The 15,101-nt window shown below is 40.4% G+C and overlaps 1 protein-coding gene and 1 long non-coding RNA gene across 4 annotated transcripts in view; one reads left to right on the forward strand and one right to left on the reverse strand.

Annotated features, from left to right (window-relative positions):
- Nucleotides 1-12,629, reverse strand: part of casz1 (castor zinc finger 1) — a 168,522-nt gene extending 155,893 nt beyond the window's left edge. Inside the window, exons 1-2 of one of the 3 annotated variants that reach the window (XM_080295547.1) lie at nucleotides 12,426-12,616; nucleotides 10,795-10,851 (exon numbers count right to left, since the gene is read on the reverse strand). The gene's annotated coding sequence lies outside the window, so the exon portion shown is untranslated. Of the gene's footprint in view, nucleotides 1-2,987; nucleotides 3,258-10,794; nucleotides 10,852-12,425 lie in introns of those variants that run through there. The other 2 variants (XM_080295548.1, XM_080295549.1) reach the window with 2 other exon arrangements.
- Nucleotides 11,992-12,774, forward strand: LOC145423274 (uncharacterized). The gene is made up of 2 exons (XR_013904358.1): nucleotides 11,992-12,135; nucleotides 12,578-12,774. It is a non-coding gene; the product is annotated as an uncharacterized LOC145423274 (long non-coding RNA).
- Nucleotides 12,775-15,101: the final 2,327 nt, after the last annotated feature.

The following is a 15,101-nucleotide window of genomic DNA, read 5'->3' on the forward strand; positions in this document are numbered from 1 at the left end:
GTACAGCCAGCAAATCACAGCCAATTAAGAACCCTTTAAACTTACAAGTCAAGCATCACTTGTTGTGCTGTCCATAATGGGGTTTTATGGATATGAAGCACTGTGATGGCTGTATTGGTCTTGTGATGAATGGCTAACTTTACAGGAAAGATGGCCTCTGAAATGAGTAGTGTTGAAAACTAAGCAGATCATTTGGTGCCTTCAGTTTTTCAGGCACACAAAAGGCGAGGATGAGCGAGGATTTGGGAGCCGCACGTTTGATCTGATTCTATCATTTCATGAGAATCACACTTTTAACTTATTCTGAGAGATAAACAATTCAGGCCTGTTTCCCAAATTTTTTGTGTCAGTTTTCTGTTTTCTGCTAACGAGATGTCACTAATATGTACTGGAATGCTGTGAGAACAGACAGTTTGATTGGCCACGAAGAACTTAATGATGTATACCAAATGTGAGGGGACAGCTTCTAAGCGCATATTTTCTAGACAAACATAGGTGTTGACAGCATTTTCCACCCAGTTTGCCATTTCTGTCAGGCTGAAAATCTAAAATTAAGAACATTTTTTTTCCTAGGTACAACATCCATTAACAAATCATGTCTTATTAGCATTTTTGCAGCAATTGGTCATATTGCAAGTACACATTATGTAAAAATGTCAGTGAACAAGAGGGAAATAACAATAATTACAAGAAAGACAGAATTCCTGCCTAAGAAAACAAATCTAACTAATTAAAGAAAACATAAATGAAACATTGCATGTTGTCTAACAACATAAATGCATTATGGTATTGTTGCATGAATTTCCTTGTATTGTTCCTCGGTGCACATGGCAGCTTATTCGAGCTTAATTTGCGCCACTGTGTCTTCCTGTGAGCAGACCCTAGTCATCTTTAAACGGCTCCATTTAAAATGCAATTTGATTATCTGCCAAATTGCTACCAAGTCTTTCCCTCTGCAGCTCGGGGATGGGGGGTAAAAATTTTAATTAGCATTTGTGCATAAAAGAGAGGTCTTTGTTACATTGCATTTGAACGTGGCATCCCAGAATGACCACAGCTTTCAAAGAGTCATCACCCAAACGATTTCAAACTAATAGATCCAAAGGGAGAGGAGGAGTCCTGGCACAGACGGGTGGGGGAATCGGAGGTCGTCAGTGGGACTGGGAAAAAAAACAAAAACCCACAGGACACAGCATGTTTAAATAATCCAAAACTTTTCTTTAATCATAGTTTAGAAAATTGGCTGGGACCTTCAGCAGGAGACAGCTGCTCTGCCCCACAGCCATTTAATGAGAATCACTGAGGGTTTCCCTTAAAATATTTACGCTGTCCCATGGCACAGCAATATTGTCCTAGAATGGGGAGATAAGAGCCAAGGAGGTGTGTTGAAGTTCTCCTAATCAATTTGCTAATTACTGGAGCAGCAATAGGAGAGGAGAGAGGAGTCCCTTCTGGCAAGCTGTATTCTAATAAATGCTGAAAAATTTATTTACTCGCTTAGCCAAGAGGAATTCTGAAGTGGGATTACAGCAGAGAGCTGATTGAGACAGAGCTGCGCTGTGGTTGAGGTCGCAGTCAAAGGAGCAAGGAGAGGTCTCCAAACATAAAAGAATCTCTCAGGACCTGCACCTTTGCATCTGCTCGGGGAACAGAGATGACAGCATCTTACAGACTTGGCATGAAAAGACCTGACTGCTATAGCTACATATCAACAAATATTAATGAGACTTCAGGTTCTTGCATAATAAAACAGGTTATCGGGGGAGCTGTGGTATGCACTGCATACTGGCCCTGACTCCAAAACAAAACAGCTCTACTGTATGTATATAATGCATATGTGGATATTCTGAGAGAAGACAATAACTTTAGCATTTGATGCCACAGGAGCCATGGGGTGGTATTACCCTTAGCAGAGGGCAGCAGGCCTAGACATTACACCAGACGCTAGGGTTGTGTGTTTGAAGTCACCTTTGTGTCCTCTGGCTCAGCCTGACCCCACCCTCCCAACCTCTGGGACTGAGGGCAACCCTGGACCTGTCATAGTACACAGCCCACATCTTCTTCAGGGTTGAGGGCAAAATCTGCTCCACATTTTCAGTGACACATCATCTATATGACCGTTCCTTCCCCGAGGCCGGCAACCAATAGCCTTCCTCGAGACAGGTCAAAGGTCAAAGTAAAATGATGGCTCAAAGGGCATCAGAGGTGATCAGAATTGCTATTATGGCAGAAGTACAGTGAAGCGTGGAGGACGTTAGACCCCGGGATCCCAAGGGTCTTCAAGAGACTGATATTTACTGCTTTTTATATTTACCACAAATCTGACAGGAAAACTGTGCACTTCAATCCAAGGAGCAGATCCCATGCAATTTAATCATTTTACTTTATTGCGAAGGCCCCAGCAGGACTTCAATTTGTTCACAGCAAAAAGTGTTTGTATAGAAGTCAGAGAGAGGGGGAAGCCTTTTTTTTCCAAGGTTAATTTATTCAGTTTTATTTTTCAAAATACTACTAAACTGAATAAAATTTGAGGCAAATTGAAATACCTCGGTATGAAACAACTTTTTCAGCACTGAAGCTAATTAAACAAAATTCTGCTTTTCAATTGCGTGTTTTTATTATAAATTATTGTTATATAATTAAAAACCCCGCAGATTTCCCTTCAGATTGTGCCCATTTGGAGAATTTGCAAACACATTTATTCAGATAAAAACAATGAAACTTCCTCCCTGGCTCTGCTTTTGCTTTTTTACCCTGATGCTAAACATTACAGAAGGAAGGAAAACAAACAAACGCACTTATTATAGTCTACTTTTATACCAATCCATTCATTTCCCCAATCAGCCTGTTTGCCTAACTCCCACAGTCCCTGTAGCAGTCCATCCAGTGTGACGGGTTACATGGATCTGAGTGCATTTCCACTGGGAATTGAGGCAAAAACAAAAACATACAAAAAAACCTGTTGCTGTGACATTTTGTTCTCTCACCTTAACGCACGCCAGTCACAATGGACCGGTGTGTGGGGGATCTGTGTTCACATCACCATGGCGATGGCTCTCTGCCTCCCAAGGCTTCCTTGAGGGTGTCGAAGGGTTGGCGCCTGGGAAGGGGGCAGTAAAGGAGGAGTTTGCCAACCTTGCAAACTAAAATGCAAACGCACTGGGAGAATGGTAAAGAAAACATGTTCCTCCAAGCTTCTTCTCTATGTAACGTAATGGGTTTTTTAGTCCACTATAAGGGGAGCTCAGCACACTGTGGAGCAGAGCAAACAACATCAAAGCAATCAAAAGAGGCCGACATGTTGCAGGGAGCGCGTTTCACTGCCTAACCTTTAAAAGGGCAAAAAATAGAACTAAACGTGTAGGTTCATGAGCAAAGGTCTGAGAACATCTGTCTCTTTGTAAATCATTTTTACATGACAGAAAGGCACAGAGATGGCATTACACTGTGCAAGACAAAAGAGGACAAAAGGTTACACCCATTCTACACCATCAGCTCCGATTTCATGTGCTTGTTTCACTTATTTCCCCTACTTGGACAACTAAAGCCAAAACATTCCCATGAAAATCTGCGGAATTATCATCAAGATTTAAATGCACAGGGAACATAAGGAGTACCTTACGTAACAATCTTAAAGAAAAATGTCATTATTTTTAAATAGGAGCTTCATTTTTCAAATAATTAATGGCACAAAAATTATCAGAATTGGTCCAACGTGATGCAAGAACGCAATGTCTCCGATGTAATCCTCAACTGCAGCAGTCTGTGACAAGATAAAAGTGCTTGTTTTCACCACTGACAGGGTCAAATAGATACTCTAAGATTGTTTTTGACATTATCCCGCCATGCTTTTACATTTACTGATGCTAAGTCAAGAAGATAACTTTACACAGAAACAACGTTATCTCTCTGTCTGCAGTTTCTCATGAAAATCAAGCAACGGATTTCTTTGATTTCACAGCCAGCAGACGTCCTGCCTAAAATGGTAACTGAAATATTATTGTCACCAAGACGCTGTGTACAGGCAGCCATGTTTTCATGCTCTTGTAACACAACTAGCCACAACTTCTGCACTCTGTTAAGATTTGTTTTCTTTGTACTACAGTTATAGAGAAAACTATATCTGTAATCTATACGCTCCATACTCCAACTGTGTAATACTCAGATTTCTAAACAGCTCTCTCAAACTCTCATTTTGCAGTGGGACTTCCCCTTAAGTAAAATAATACCAGTTTCTATAGGGATCTTTTGCACAATGTTGGCACATGACATGTACATGTATATTCGGGGTTCAGACCTGTTGCTTAGCTAAGGACGTTCTTTAAGTTTTATGCTCTTCCGGTCCCTGTTTTCAAAGACATGGATGTAGGGTTCAGTGGTGACCTTAAATTGAAAGTAGTTGTGAATGTGGACACCAATGCTTATTGTTGTGTCTGTAATAGACTGGCACCCTATGCTTTGCCTAATGTCAGCTAGGCCTAACCATCGTATGACCCAGATGGAACTGCCACGTGAGACTGGATAACAAAGTTTCGCGACTTCTGATAAAACTCAGTATCTGACCACTTTCTTTTCAATTGGAAATGGGAAAATAGCACCCAGGTTTTAACAGACCTGCTTAAATGTGACGCAGAACGCGAAAAGTTGGCCACAGACACAGACCGAGAATCCCAGTTCCACATAAAAACAGTCGATGCAATGATACAATTGTGAATAATATTTGTTATCTTAACTTGACCGTGCCCAAATAACTCTTGCAATTATTCATGAAAAGTGCAGTTTATTGAACTGTTTCTTACGTATAAACTGCAAATAAACAGTGCTCTATGTTGGCTGTGAGGGCAAAAATCCCCACTCAGTGCAGCCACACATGCACAGGGATGCAATGTGGCCAGTCAGCCAGTGAAATTTGCCTACTTACTGATGCTGGTGACTTTTCTGCCTTTAGCCTGTGGAAACAGCACTGTAGGGTTTGTGACTGTTTAACGGTTTCTTGTAAACCTACTGTAGTTTTCATTAAAACTTTACTCACTTCTTAACGTGTTACAAGTGACTATCTATCCAGCCGCGTTCTTACTAAACCACATTCATTCAGAGAACAGTTTGGCATCTTCAAGTTAAAAATACCTAGAAAATAAACAAAGACAAAGGACGCTTTATTTCGCATGTTAATCTAGAAATTTATTTCCATAAATAGCTGATGTTCACTCTTGTCTCAAGTTGCTGAACAATTTGTGAACTTCTTCAGCAAGAAATCTGATTAAGTACGCCATTTGTTGTTAGTAAACTGTTGGATGTATGAAAAGATAAGGGGGGGAAAAATCGCAATTGTAATCTTGTGCTTTTTAAAAGAATTAACAGATGCCAAAAACGTTTTTGTTTTGTTTTTTAACCTGTAACGTCACATTCACAAAAAGAAAACTGCTGAATCCAACAATAAAAACCAGCATTGACAAACAAGAGTTATTCTCCAAACTACCACATAAGGCTGCTTGTTCAGGTGGTGGTGGTCATGCAGCCCTATTAGAGAGCCTCAATGATCATTTTAGAAATACAGACCTTTAGCGAATAAAGGTGTCTTTTCACAGACATATAGTTATTGTAAAATGCAATAAATAAAAACTAGGAGTAATCACAAAACACTATAACAGAAATAACATAAACTATAATAGAAAGTTAAAACACAGCAAACACCAGTACAAAACGATGTTTAACAGGCAACAGATGAAGAAATTGCCAATAAAAACAGTAATAACAAAAGAATGTCAACAAAAGGTTGAACAGAAAGGTTTTCAACTGCTTTTTAAAAGAGTCACAGAGTGAGCTGACGATAGCTGAAGTGAAAGCTTTTAAAACAAATCTAAAAACCTACTAGAAGCCAAAGTATAGAATATAAATACGAATAATGTGAGCTCACTTACTAGAATGCGTTAATAGTTTGGCTGCTGGATTTTGTATAGCTTGGAGGCCTGAAAGAGACAATTTATCTAAGCCCATAAACAGGGCATTTACAGTAATCTAGGTGCAACAACAAAAATGCAGTAATAATTTTCTTCATTTCAGATGGGGAGACTATGGCTCGCAATTTAGAAATTTCCATAAATGAAAGAAGCAAGAACGTGAGACAGATTTTACATTTGACCCAGAGAAGACTCAAATATCACACTGAGATTAGGAGCACTGGACTTCTCAGATGAGCAGAAGGAAGCAAGCACTTGACTGATTTTTGGATGTAGTTCAGGAGGAGCTATAATCATGGTCTCAGCCTTACTGGAATTTAAAACAAGGTAATTGTTGGAAAGCCAGTCTCTAATCCAGGATAAACAATCAACTGGAGTGGACAGCCTATCCAGTTGGCAAAGCTTAAAAGATATATACAGCTTAATGTCATCAGCATAAAGGTGATAAGAAATGTAAGCAAAAGGCTGAATGATGCTAGCTGACAGGAGGAATGTAGAAAGAAAATGATAACGGACCGAGGATTGATCCTTGTGGAACCCCAAAAATTAGGGAAGCAGTGGTAGGGGAGCACTTGCTTGCCTTAACCAACAAAGTTCCAGATAATTAGGAGGAAAACCGATCTAATACAGAGCCAAAACCAGCCAAAAACTTAAGCATATTAAGTAAAATATTATGACCCACACTATCAAAGGCAGAAGTGAGATAAAGCATTCTGAGCACAGAGCAATGCCCTACAACAGCTGCTATTAAAAGACCATTATAGATCTTTAAAAGAGCAGTTTCAATTAAGTTCTTTTGAGTCTCTCTTGCTTATTTTTGAGTTCAATTTGCATTATAAGGATTTGAATGGACATTATACATCTTTGTCTAATACATTTGAATCAATTTCAAAATCAAACCCCAATCAAGATTATTTGGGGGGTTCTTTTAAGGAATGCAATTACCTCAGCATGCTTAAAATTGCTAGGAACAAAACCTTGTCTCGCTGTGCTGTTAATGACGGTTTGGTAACTTTTAATTTGTTTTAGTATTATGAAATACTAAATACTGCACAAAACAAAGAGGTAGGGCCACATGTCAGGGCCAGAAAGGATATTGTGTTTGCAGTCATTCTTCAAAGAAGGCGTGTTCTGAAAGACACCACTGCAAGTGTTTTGCACTTTGTTCTGCTTTTCAGTTGGTGATTTGTTTCATTTTCTCTGTTAAAGTTTTACTATCATTTTCAATCACTGGCAGATTTAAGGACTAAAATCTGCTTAGCCAGGTTAAGGAGCAGACAACATGCTTTCAAGTTTGAGCGATCATAATTTTAAATTTTTTATAAATGCAGTTTTCATAAATTATGTCATAAAAATATTTTTGAATTGATGATCAATTCTGAATCCAAATTTAAAATAATTACTGAAGATTCCTATGACACCTAAATACCATTACAAATACTATTCTTGATTAGTTACTTTAGCTGAGGAAATAAAATCTGTTCCCATTTTTTTATGATAGTTTTACACATTTATGGTCAGAGACCAATTCTGTCACATCACAAGCAGCTGACAGGGCTGTCGCAATATACCAGCACTGACAATAACCATATTTAAAAATGAGAACTGATATCCCATCAAAAACTCTTCCTCTTCAGTGAAAGACTTTCAGTAACTACTATAGTGCAGCATGAGCTTATCTACAGACTGCATGGCTCATGGGATTCACTGTTCTGTAGCGACAGCTCCTTCTCTCACAAAGCAGGAGAGACTCACTTCCCACAATAAACCCACTAAGTTAGACTGAGTCACTTACACATGTGCAGTAAGGCTGTTGTTACGTTGTTGAGTGAAGCAATGAAGAAAGGCGAGCGCCGTTGAGTACTTAATTTAATTACCAATTTGTTGTCTGCACTTGCTGCTGCTTTTCCCCTTTATTCTGCTTTCCAAGCGCTCAGAGCTAACGCTAGGGCCTCGATTTAGATGCACTACTGCCCTGCGCCATGACTCACAGGTGTGTCTACAGTTCTTTGCTGGCCTGATTGAGTTATTTCAGTTTGGTGCTAATTTGAGCTGATAACGTTTGCGCAAAAACTACTGAATGTACTGCATAGATCAGTGACATTTGTTCATACTGGTTGAGCTTTTTTTAATCTTATTAGATGCAGTGGTGACTTAGAAAGTCTTTTCAGACGTTTTAATGTCCTTCATTCAATTTGTCAATGTCATTACATTCTGGTAATGGCTCTTGCCACATTTTTTGCTAATGCAACAGTAAGGAAAACACTCTCTGTGCTAATTAATCCGAGTATAAAAATCACCTTCTTGTGTGGCCTAATGTGGACTAAGATTAATGTGCCAGACATGTCTCACAACTGATTTGATTAATGAAAAGGAATACTTTAATATTACTAACACTGTATAATGTATAGGGTGACAGAACACTGGACTGTAAACTTGGTACAGTATATAAATAAATACTGCATTGGATTTCCATTAAAGCAGTGTGGTTGAACAACCCCTACAAGTGGCTGGCAATTTGTTAAATGAGTTAATTGGTCACCAGTTCATCTAATTCATCATAATGCCTGTTTCTGGACCACACCCAAAGAACAGTGAATTAGGCAGGCAGTGCAATCAACAGTTACACTGAGATCAAATATAGACGTGAACCCCAAAGCAGAAGGTATTCCACTTGAATTTTTAAGTTGGTCACCTTTTAACTGTTCTTTTTGGGAAAAATTGCAGCCTACGCCAAGTCTTAGCGCCCAAACACTGCTGTTTTAAGTCTGATGCAGAACTGTTTACTCATTAATTGCCAGGTGGTGCAGGTACTGGAAAGCTACAGGCTGGGGGAAAGGCCCTAACCTTTATGCACTGTCTAAACGTCCTCACTTTCTCCTTGAACATCTATCCTTAACTGTGCTCCTCTGGTCCCCTCCCTGTCCCAAAGTGGCCAGCTGGGAACGGTGCGCATGTGCTGACGTCCCTACTAACCTTGGCCAGTGTAAGGATTACCGTGCATTTACACTCAATGCTCCTTCTTTCCTTAAGACTTATTAAGAATGATAATGAGCTCGGAAAGGGGCAGCTTGTCCCTTTCTCAACTCTGTGAAGGCTCTTCTTCTCTCTGTCTTTCTCTTCCTCACTGTTCACTCGTCTTGTGCTTCTTTCTGCTCCAGCTCTCCACCCTTTCTGCAGTCTCTCTCTTTTCCCCAGTCCATGCCTCTCTCCCTCTTTCTCCATCGTATTGAAAGGAGCCAGGACAAATTACCAAAAAGGCCATTTTCATCTATGAACTGCAGGATTTAATCGATACTTATTTCATGCCTTCAAAATCAACCCTATATTACTGTTGTCTGCGTGATTTGTTTATTTTGCTTTAGAATATTCCTTCAGTCGAGTGGAGGGGGGGGTGGGGGGAGATGCACGGGATGCAATTCACCTTGAACCTCCATTATATTGGATTTCTCTACTGGCTGATCAAGCATGCAAAAAGGACATTTCCTCAGCACTAAAATAAAAACAATAATGATGATTAAAAAAACATGTGTGCTATTTGTGCCGGTGTAAGAGTATGTGTTGAAGGCAGTGTATTTTTACAAGGAAAACACTATGGCTGTGGTAGTGTGAATATGTATACAAAAATCATTACACTGTGGGCAATTGATAAAGCTTAGGTGCCGGGGAAACAAAAGTAATAGCTCCTGAAGCCTGTCGAATGCAGCCTGGGATTACAGATGCTTATTTGACATCAAAGACCCGAGGTCCACAGCCAAGGTCATACAGAAGAGGAATACACATGGGTTTAATTTTACACAGCCCTTGACAGATGCAGATGGGTACTTATGAGACATGAGGCATTTCACTGACTGATAGAGCTGCAAGCAATAAGAATCTTGGAGGCATCGCACACTGATTAACTAATGAGATTCTCAACCATTTTAGTGAACCAAGGGTTCAGCACTACAGGCAACATTTCAAGTCCATTTTAGAGACAGAGAACCCGAAACGAAAGGCCCACCGCATCCATAAATACTGAACTAGGCACACAAAGCGAATTCGCAATTAAAACCGCACAAATGGACAGTTATCATCTCAACTATCATCTCTGCCTACCTCTCTGGCAGAGAGGAGAGCGAAAGAGAAGCAGGGAAGGAAGGGCAGTATGTTTGACATATGGATATTGCAGTGTCTCTTCAATGCCGAAGAGAGATGAGAACCTGCGCCACTGGCCTGACAGTGAAGGCTGGCTGGTGTCCAGCTAAAGATGGACCTCCAGACAGCAGGCACATGCCGTTACACTTGAGAGCGGCACCGAGGGAGCACACGGGGCGGAAGAGTTGGAAACGGCTTCAGCTGATCACTTTGCAGCTCTTCTTTGCACAGAATGTACAAAAGCTATTTTACCTTAGCCCTGCGATGGACCGAGGTGAACTGCTGTACTCTGTAGTGTCACCTGCTGTTGGTTTTTATTTTTGGTATGCTCATAAAACAGGAGACATCAGTAAAGCGAACTCGCATATAGACCGGCTAATGACTGGTACTCAAAACACGCAAAATGCTATGTAATTTCATGTCTAAGCATGTGTTTTTTAAGCTTGCCTTGTTTAAGTGCCAAGTGTGTGCTTGCTCTGCATGCATGAATACATCTGCAACAGTTAGGCTGCACAGCTGCTGCATCATGAGGGTATTATGGAAAATACCTCAAAAGCACACACTGTGGGCATAATGCATCTCTTCACATGATGAAATTATTTCATCTACTAGTGATCTGTGGGACACACACACACACACACACACACAAAATCAAAGGATAAAAAAACCTGGGAAGAAAAAAACTTTTCATGTTTACCTTGTGTTGTACTATCAGTGGCATTTTTAATATAGAAGATGGCTTTCCTTGAATGATCTGTTTAACCAAAGACAGGAGGGAGAGAGGAAAAAAAGGGGGGGGGGGGGGGTAATTAATTACTTTTGTGCTATTGCACGGGAGAGACAATAAACCTGCCTGGTCGCCATGGATATGACATATTTGCTCTGAAAACAACACAATAATTAGCAAAGGAGAAAGATCCGGCGAGAATATGAGAACTCCGGGTTTAAAGTGCCAGTGATCTATTCCTGTCCTCCTCATCATCCCTGAGAACAATAACAAACACAGTGGCAAGCACACAGCAAAGACATCTATAAATGCGCAAGAGAACAAACAGTGACCCTTTACAAAACCATGTTAAATTAAATCTCACATCACAGTGGTGTTTTGTAGAGATCACAACTAACCAAACACACGCAGTGTTTTAAAACAGATTGTTTGTTCGACAGTAAGTGGAAGTCAGAAAGCCCATGCAGTCACTGAGAGCAGGAACTGCATCATATTTACCATAGCAAATATAGTTTAGTGGTGTGTGGTGTCAGACCTGCCAAAAGCTGAAACTACATTATCGGTAAGAAGCCTTACAACGTTAAACAATAATTATTAATAAGTAGAAAAGGTCTGATGGGGTGATGCACTTTGCAGGTTTCAGTTGTGACTAAGATCAGACACTGCGGCCCCAATTAACCTTTTTACCCATGCAATATACAGAAAAGAAAAAAAAAATAAGTCATTCACAGCCAAACTTCAAAAGCAGAACTTCCGCAATTCAGGCTTTGAATATTGATTGCATTTATAGCAGTTCTTCTATTTACAGTAAATGATACTGTGTGAAGGCTACTACCTGTTTAGGGGCAGCCAAGGAGTTTCACTAAGTTTTTCTCGACTTTAAAAGCGGGACTTTCGGCGATGAAGTCGCTCTTTTGTGCCTTTTTTGTTATGTTTTGTTGGGGTTTTTCTCATTGTTGCACTTTTGGATAAGTGCAAACTAACAGGAACAGCCTATGATAGCTTGTACGTCCAAAACTGCTGATTAAATAATAAAGAAAATAGCGCGTGTCAGTTCTGTTTTCGCGCAGTCCTCTTTTTATATTTTGAGGAAGGGAGGACTCGAGCTCACCTTGACTGGGCAATAAAAAAAGAAAAAGTACAAACTTATGGGGAGGAAAAAGTTACACCTTTCTGTCTCAACTTTGAAACGGGGGCTGGCTTTTGCTTGCTTGCAGTTTCCTTGTCTTCTTTAGACGGTTTAAAATGAGACCGCTGTGTGAACTAGCAGATTTTAAGGAAAGCCCGGACCCCTCGCCGTCATTTTCAAAGGTACAGTAGGTTCAGTCGGACTGTGTGGAGTCGCTCCAGACCTGCCGCTGTTGCTGTCGGCGCTGCCGCTGTAACCGAGGCTGCTGCTCGCACCGTGTTTACAGTCCTCACATCAACTCTCTATCCTACAGTATCGCTTCTACGACGTTAAATACCGCTTGATAATGCTATTTGTTGGTGTCCTCGCTGGAGCTGGGGACACTTTGATGTCCTTTTCAGCGCGGGGTGATATGTTTTGGAGATGAAATGAGCGTGTGCTGTATAGTTGAGAGCAAAAGGAAAACTCTTACCTGTGCTACTTCGCTGTCTCTCGGTGACTTCCAACTCAGGGGAGGTGTGAGTGTGCTTACGGTGGCCGGTGTGAGAGCTTTCATTATTAAAGTTCCCACATTTTTTTTCAGTTTTTTCAGGTTTTATTGTAGCATTTTCTAATTTCTTACAGGGCGAGTTGGCCGGAAGATCTGCCCTGGAGACCGGCTCCAAGTGGGAAGAGGAGCCCTTAATTGAATTTCTCGGTTAGCAGGTGTTGATCGGAAAACCTGAACTGGAGTTTAGGATAGTCTCCCTTAACGACTTGATAACAGTTAACTCTTTCAGTGTATTGTGGTTATTAAAAATATATATATCAATTAAAAACTACAATCTGCGCCTTCCGTTTAATGAAGAGGAACTGGAATTTAAATATTGCCCTTAAATACCAAATAGCTACCAAAGTGTTTTATGATATGAAGCTAGCTGAGGGGGAAAGAATCCGAATTATAGTGTGTGTGTGTGTGTGTGTGTGTGTGTGTGTGTGTGTGTGTGTGTGTGTGTGTGTTTGTACATGAATATTATGGTATTAACCTTTATCTGGCAACCTGTTTGCATTAATTTACAACTTAACTTGTATTGACTTACACTTAGCAGACACTTTATTTGGTACACCTTTTTAGTACCTACCTAGTAGTAGTAGTAGTTGTACACTCTTTTGCCTTCATAGCTGCCTCAATTATTCATGGCATAGATTCAACAAGGTGCTGGAAACATTCTTCTGAGACTTTGGTCCATATTGGCATGAAAGCAACATAAAGTGGCTGCAAATTTGTCAGCTGTACACCCATGATGAGAATCGCCTGTTCGACCAGATCCCAAAGGTGTGCTGTTGGATTGAGATCTTCTGACTGTGGAGTCTGTATGAGTAAAGTGAACTCATTGTCATGTGTGTATTTTTTGCATCCAAGTGTAATAGAATAGCTTTAGTGTTTTGTCTTTTTAAATTTGAGTATGAATGTATACAAAATGCAGCAAGATATTTACCAAAAAACAGTTTTATTAATTATAAAACAGACAAATTTCCGACCGTGGCTCAGGGGATTGGGAAGCTCATCTGTAACCGGAAGGTTGCCGGTTCTATCCCCCTGCTCTCTCTGTCCTGGTTGTGTCCTTGGGCAAGACACTTTACCCTACCGCCTACTGGTGATGGCCAGAGGGACAGATATGTCAGTCTACCCCAGGGCAGCTGTGGCTACAACAGTAGCTTGCCTGCACCAGTGTGTGAATGTGAGAGTGATAGTGGAATTGTAAAGTGCTTCGAGTGCCTAGAAAAGCGCTATATAAATGCAATCCATTATTATAAAAAGTGGTATCATGCCATCTCTAATATATATATGTGACAGCACGATGGTGGTACTCCAGCTTCCTCCCACAGTCCAAAGACATGCCGTTAGTGGGGTTAGGTTAATTGGTGTGGTGATTCTATATTGGCCATAGATGTGAATGTGAGTGCAAATGGTTGTCTGTCTGTGTTAGCCAACAGACTGGTGACCTGTCCAAGGTGCATCCTGCCTTTTGGACAAGACAGCTGGGTAGGCTAGGAAGAGAATGGGTGGATGGATGTATATATATACATAAAAATAAAAAATAAAAAAAACACCCAGCACGCCCCTGCGGGCGGTTTATCCTTCAAGCTCGGGTCCTCTACCAGAGGCCTGGGAGCTTGAGGGTCCTGCGCAGTATCTTAGCTGTTCCCAGGACTGCGCTCTTCTGGACAGAGATCTCCGATGTTGTTCCCGGGATCTGCTGGAGCCACTCGCCTAACTTAGGGGTCACCGCACCTAGTGCTCCGATTACCACGGAGACCACCGTTAGCTTCACCCTCCACATCCTCTCGAGCTCTTCTCTGAGCCCTTGGTATTTCTCCAGCTTCTCGTGTTCCTTCTTCCTGATATTGCTGTCATTCGGAACCGCTACATCGATCACTACGGCCGTCTTCTTCTGTTTGTCTACCACCACTATGTCCGGTTGGTTAGCCACCACCATTTTGTCCGTCTGTATATATATATATATATATATATATATATATATATATATATATATATATATATATATATATATATATATATATATATATACATATATATATATATATATACGGTATATATATATGTATGTATGTATGTATATATATATATATGTATATATATATATATATATATATATATATATATATATATATGTGTGTGTGTGTGTGTATGTGTGTATATACACATACATATATATATATATGTTTCCTGTTTTTAGCTGCAAAAAATGTCACTTCTGCAAATTCAACATGCCGTGCATTCAGAGATGCTCTTCTGCATCTCTTGGTTGTAACAAGTGGTTATTTAGGGTTTTGCTGCTTTCCTGTAACCTTGAAGGCTCATGCATACTTGAGCACTAAAAGCACTTTATACAATACACTCTATTCATTCATACAAGCACTTTTTTCAAGCACTTACTATCTAACATTTTCACACAAATACACCAGGAGCAACTGCAGGGTTCAAGGGAATCAAACCAACAACCTCCCAGTTGCTCTACCTTCTGAGCTACAGCCACCCCTAAAGGCCATTCTTCTCTAAACCGTGGATTCAGCAAAGCATTTTCACTCAGAGAACTTCGGTTTGAGTTTTTTTCCCTTCTTTTTTTCGAGCATGCTCTCCAAA

This window comes from Astatotilapia calliptera, chromosome 20, assembly GCF_964374335.1.
Source record: "Astatotilapia calliptera chromosome 20, fAstCal68.1, whole genome shotgun sequence".
NCBI lineage: Eukaryota > Metazoa > Chordata > Actinopteri > Cichliformes > Cichlidae > Astatotilapia > Astatotilapia calliptera.